Below are 6,418 nucleotides of genomic sequence, written 5' to 3' on the forward strand. Positions count from 1 at the left end.
GATGTGCTGAGACTACCTCTGAGCTCGTTTTCTGTGCCAGTTTGGGCCTCCAGAACCCTGCCTTGTTGAGCCAGATACGCTAATCTGCTGCAACACAGACCCAGGGTCTGGCCCACGCACCCAAAATTGCAGACTTAACTAAAAATGGCTTAGCAAGTGCTGCTGTCTCTAGCATCCAGACACTCAGCTCCCAATGGGATCCAAACCCCAAATAAATCCGTTTTACTCTGTATAAAGCTTATACATTGTCCGCCCTCTATAACACTGATAGAGAGAGATGCACAGCTGTTTGCTCCCCCAGGTATTAATTACTTAGTTGGGTTAATTAATAAGCAAAAGTGATTTTATTAAGTATAAAAAGCAGGATTTAAGTAGTTCCAAGTAATAACAGACAGAAAAAAGTAAGCTACCAAGCAAAATAAAACAAAACACACAAGTCTAAGCCTAATACAGTAGGAAACTGAATACAGGTAAATCTCACACTCTTGAGATGTTCCAATTAGCTTCTTTCACAGACTGGACTCCTTCCTAGTCTGGTCCAATCCTTTTCAGACCAACGTTGTAGTTTATGGCATGGGTCCAGCAGTCCCTTACACACCCATAGTTACTGTCCTTTGTTCCAGTTTCTTTCAGGCATCTCTTTGTGGTGGAGAGGCCATCTCTTGAACCAGCTGAAGAGAAAATGGAGAGGCTTCCAGGGCCTTTTATATTCTCTCTCTTGTGGGAACCCCTTTGTTCTTCTGTGCAAAACACAGCAACAAGATGGAGTTTGTAGCCACCTGGGAAAGTCACAGATCCATGAATGACTCAGCTTTTTGCAGGCCAACACCATTGTTTACATATTCGTTTGAATGTTCCCAGGAAAGCTCAGATGTGGATTGGCGTCTCCCAAAGTCCATTGTCAGTTAAGTGTTTCTTGGTTGGGCACTTACTCAGAATAGTCCTTTCTCAAGAAGCTGACCAAATGCTTCACTGATGCTACTTAGAATCAAACACATTGAGATACAAGTACATAGCCAATATTCATAACTTCAAATACAAAAATGATACACACATACAGACAGCATAATCATAACCAGCAAATTACAATCTTTCCATAGACACCTTACTTGACCTCCTTTGTATGAGATTTGGTGCAATTATAGGACCTTGGTTGCACCAATGATCTATATGGTCACAGTTCATGTCAATAACGTCACACTGGGACCTTACCATACCTGGGGGGCTTCTACCAGCTCCCCTTTTTCCATCCACATCCCTCCAGCAAAGTTATTGCTGGGTCCTTACCATACCCAGAGGGCTCCCACCAGCTCCCCCATTTTTCCATCCAGGTCCCTCAAGCAACTTCATTGCCAGGACCTTACCCTCATATGAGGGTTAAGGTGGGGTATAAGACTAGAGGGTTGGCTCCCTGCCATACCAATCATAGGAGTCCCCAACCGCCTCCCATTCATTCCTTTAACGAACGCTTCTTTTTCCGGTCACTGTATACCTTTCCTATGGAGTACCTGCACTGGACATCTGCCACAAGGAGGCGCCAGCAATTAGCTGGCTGCCTCCCCGACCCCGCAAATCCAGTTGGGTTCCCAGACATCTTTTACTGCCCTCCCTCCCCTTTTACATTGGCCAAAACAAATGGGCTCCAAAGCTTTACAAGGGAACCCTGTACGCCCTGAATAATTTGGTACCCCAGGATACCCAAATTGCTGAGCCTTTTATGACCCCAAGGAATTTTGCCACCTCCCCTTTTAGAATCTGTCAAGTCTTGTGCATCCAGGTGGCGCTCCAAAGCTCTCAGCCAGACCCTGCATGAATACATGTCTGACAACACGGATCTGCATCAAGTCCCTTCTTATTCTGGGCAATAATTGAACTCCTTTACACATTCTCAAATAGTGTTTTCCAATGTGTGCCACATCATGTCAGTGATTGCTGACAAGGCCCTTGGCACACAGCAGTGGCATGAGCTGGTCCAATAACATGCTTCTCCTTCCATGCCAACACAGACTTTCCCCAACCCTGGACCCTGGTTGCCAATCCTTAAAGCCACTAGGATGTCCGCCTATGTGCATAAGAAAAATAATCCTGTGCCCACAGACCCACACCACTGCCTCCATGGCCTGGCTGCCAACATCTGGAATGGAATCACAACACATTAATGGCGACTGACCACCCGATATTGCACACCAGATTATATGCTTCCAAATGCAAACACCCAATTGTCAGAATTGCCTGTGCCCTTATGCCCCGCTGCACCACTGCTGTTGTGGCCCCTGATTGTGAATGACTAAGAACCAAATTCCATAGGGTAGAACCAAGCTCCCAGACTTTCTGGAAGATAACAAATGCTGCCCAGTCTCTTTGATCAGTCGTTGATCATCACAAGTTTAATATCCCTGCTTGCCCCTCCTGGTGTACAACAGCCAGTTCCAAGCCCCCCCTAGACAGTGCTCCTACGTAACCCAGGCATCAGATTGCTGATTCTGAAAGTACCAAAACTGCTTTAAGAATGCTGCTTTGAGCAAGGCCATTTAGATCCCTGAGAATGTTAACTGTGATATGCCCACATGACTGCTGCATGCGGGCATTGGAATACAGCCACTCTGCCAGCAACCTTTGAGTTAAGACTGTTGCGTGGATATGGATAACCATTTAGCCCACTGACAAATGTAACAGCTGAGAGGCAATTCCAATATTGTTGAGGATTCCAGTTGACAGGTTGCCCATGACCCCATGTACCACAGCACCCGCTGCACTGTAATGGGACATTTGGTGATCAGCCTTTCCACTCCTGTAATTACATGAATTTGTTAAGACTTGTCCTATAGCTCTGCCATCAGAAAGGAGGCAGTGGATCTCCATGCTATATTGCTAACCATCTCCCCCATGTTCCATGTAGCTAGCAGGATTCACTCAGGTTCTTGGCTGGCTCCTGGTGCCAGCTTCCAAATCCTGTTATGTAAAAGCGAGGCAAGGCATCTGCTATGCTCGAATAAACCCAGGAAAGGTAATAAAGTAATGGATATTGTCCTGGAGTCTATTTGTGGCCCAAGCCCCAGGAGACAGATCTGCAAGTTATGTGCGGGCCATTGTGTGAAGGGCCCTGCTACCCTGCCCTCAACTGATTCCTGTGGAATCCCTCACCTCCCCCTGCTTTTTTTGTTTAAATCATGTAGCCCAAGCATGTCCCTGACTTTTAATGTGTTTTGTTTGACAGCACATTACATACCCAATCCATGACTCATAGTGGTTTTGTTTGACAGTGTTCTGACAGATTGCCACCTATTCTGGGATGCCACCTGATGTACTGGAGTCCCACTGAGGCCACCCATTCCACCAGTCTTGGCTCTATCACACACACACACACACACACACACACACAGGGACACGCCCAGTTGCAGAAAGACACAAACACTGAAATCAGCTCAGCATGGGAAGAATCAGCTAGAGGATTGCCCAGCACTCAAGTGCACACCCTTCTGGGATACAAATCCCAAACTGTATTGTCTTACACTGTAGTTTTCTATTCAGTGCAAGCTCATGAAATTCACTCCCTCCCTTAATGTGGAAGAAGATATGCACAGCTTTTTGGCCTTCCTCCCCCCTTATGAATTCCACAAACTGGGTTTTAGAATAAACAAAACAAGTTTATTACCTACAAAAGTTAGATTTTAAGGGATAGCAAATAGATCAAAGCAGATTAATTTAATAAAAAAACAAAAACCACAAACTAACCTTAACAAATTACACAGGTAGGATAGAAATTAGCAAATTCTCACCGCGAGAGATAAACAGGCTGTCAGATTCTTAAGGCACAAGTTGCCTTGACTTTACAAAAGCTAAAAATCCTTTTAGTCTGGGACCATCACTTCCCAAACTTCAGTCCTTCAGGTGTTTCCAGGTGTCTTGTTGCAGGTAGAGTTAAGGTCCCCTGATGATGTCATTGTCCACCTTTTATATCTTCTTCCCACTTGCTGGAAAGCTCTTTTGCTGTGACCTGAGTCAGATAGCACTACACAATGGGAACTATCTGTGAGAGTTTTCTATTGTACACAGTTCCTGGGGTAATCCTTTTGCTTGTGTGCATTTCCTCAATAAGCCATTAACATTGTTTGGCCTTTTTACTGTCATACCCGAAAGGCTGCTTGTGGGCGATTTCAACCTTACATCATGGTCCAGTAATACATACATAGCCAAACTTCATAACTTCACATAACACATACAATCCAACAAGATATTAACGTCTAGCGATCAAGACTTTTAGAATGATACCTACAAAACATACTTTGTACAAAACACATCCTAATTACATGACAATGGTGAATAGTGGGGTGGTGTCAGGGTGTCACAAGCGTATTATTTATAGTCTCCATCAACAGAATCTTAAACCCACAGAAATGTACCCCCATCTGCTTTATTAAGGTACTTCCAAATTAGCAACCGTAACATCTGCAGCTGAGTTGGGTGGCACTTGATTTAACCCCTATGCTGGTTTCCCCTGAGACCCTTTCCTTACTGCTGTGGCAAGAACATACTGCATGTGCCCCAAAATATAATCCATAAACACGCCTGCCATGATGGATGTATACACCTTTCCAAAGTGAACACCAAATGCCACAAGCATTTGTTGCTGCCCTGACACACCCCTCCTTTCAGCATTGCCCTCACAGCTTGTAATCAGTTGAGACGAAAGAACATCAATGCTCCAGGTGATCCTATATACTTTGGAAACACCAAATGCTGTGAAGACAACCTTAGAAACAACAGTCTTAACCACTTGCATGAAAATTCCTGCTGACTGAGGTAGAATTTTGCTTCCCTTGGAGTCCCCCAAGCCATGAACCTGGGGAGGAATGCCTTTGGTAATGAAACAGAAAACCCCCAGGGTCCATCTGCCCCTGGCCTAGCACCAGCCCCATGTCCCAGTTGCAAGGCTATTACCCCTGACTCTCACAACCTCACTATATATGTCCTGTGCAGCCTTTGAATCCCTACCCCCTTCTCTCAGTGTTAGTGCTGAGCCCAACAGAAAAGGGAGAAGTGAAAATTCCCTGGGTGCACCCCATGCAAAAACCCTGAAACCAGCCCCTAACCCAGAGGTGGGCAAACTACGGCCTGCGGGCCACATCCAGCCCACGAGACCATCCTGCCTGGCCCCTGGCCGGGGAGGCTAGACCCAGCTCCTCCCCCGCAGCTATGCTGCCACGTGGGCAGTGTGGCTGGCTCCGTCCGAGTGGTGGGGCTGCGAGCTCCTGTTGCTCTGAGTGGCATGGTAAGGGGTGGTGGCAGCGGTGAGGTTGGATAAGGGGTAGCGGGTCTAGGGGGGAAGTTGGATGGATGGAGGTTCAGGGGGGAAAATCAGAGGACAGGGAACGAGGGGGGGGTTGGATAGGGCATGGGAGTCCCAGGGGGCCTGTGATGGGGTGGGCGTATGGATAGGGGTCAGGGCAGTCAGGGGACAAGGAGCAGGGGGGGTTGAATGGGTCAAGGGTTCTGAGGGAGGCAGTCGGGGGCAGGAAGTGGGAGGGGGAAGGGACCAGGCTGCTTGGGGAGGCACAGACTTCCCTACCCGGCCCTCCATACAGTTTCGCACCCCGCTGTGGCCCTCAGGCCAAAAAGTTTGCCCACCCCTGCCCTAGCCCAATTACCACAGCTCAGTTGTTGTAGGACATTTTGCTTTAGATTTCTCCCTGTAAAGGGGAGGCTTCAGGCCCAGGGCTGCCCCCTTTAAACCTGCATTCCTAGGGGATGAGTCAGCGACCACAGGGCCCCTGTTGCAAATGTTTTCATCCACCTGCCCCCAGCCATAAAGCACTGTTCCATTCACTCAGCCAGCCAGATGCACCCCCTCCCCCCACTTAAAGGTTCAGGGCAGTCAATCCTTTAGGTCTCACATACCACAGTCAGTACATGTTAAAAACACAACTAATCTTTCTTAAGCTAAAGTCAGCCTAGAAAGTGATTTTTTTTTTAATTTTTTTTTAAATACAAGAAACCATTACCCATAAAGGAGTCACTTTCCCAAATGGTGATAGTTAACAGAATGCTGGAAAGTCCATCTCTGACTCACTTTTAATAAAGAATGTGGGATGTTAACTACAGTTAATGTATTTTAAAAACCCTTGGTTTTTAAATCATTCTGGCTTCACGCACTGTATGCTAATAAACATTCCCTGTAATGGATTTTCAACAAAATTAGATTACCATCTCATGTTTTGCTAATGGCTTTGGAAAAAACAGTTGTTTGCAACATCAGATAAACACAAGGCTGACAGCTTCAGGTAGGCATACTGAGATTTTCACTGAGCTACTGACTCCCCTCCTCTCCAAGCCAGTTTCTTCACACTTCCACTGCTGGACTTAGTTACCCAACTATGTTATTGTCAGATAATTGATGAAAGGCATGTCACAAGGTAAT

The sequence above is a fragment of the Chelonia mydas genome, chromosome 8, assembly GCF_015237465.2.
Source record: "Chelonia mydas isolate rCheMyd1 chromosome 8, rCheMyd1.pri.v2, whole genome shotgun sequence".
Classification (NCBI taxonomy): domain Eukaryota; kingdom Metazoa; phylum Chordata; order Testudines; family Cheloniidae; genus Chelonia; species Chelonia mydas.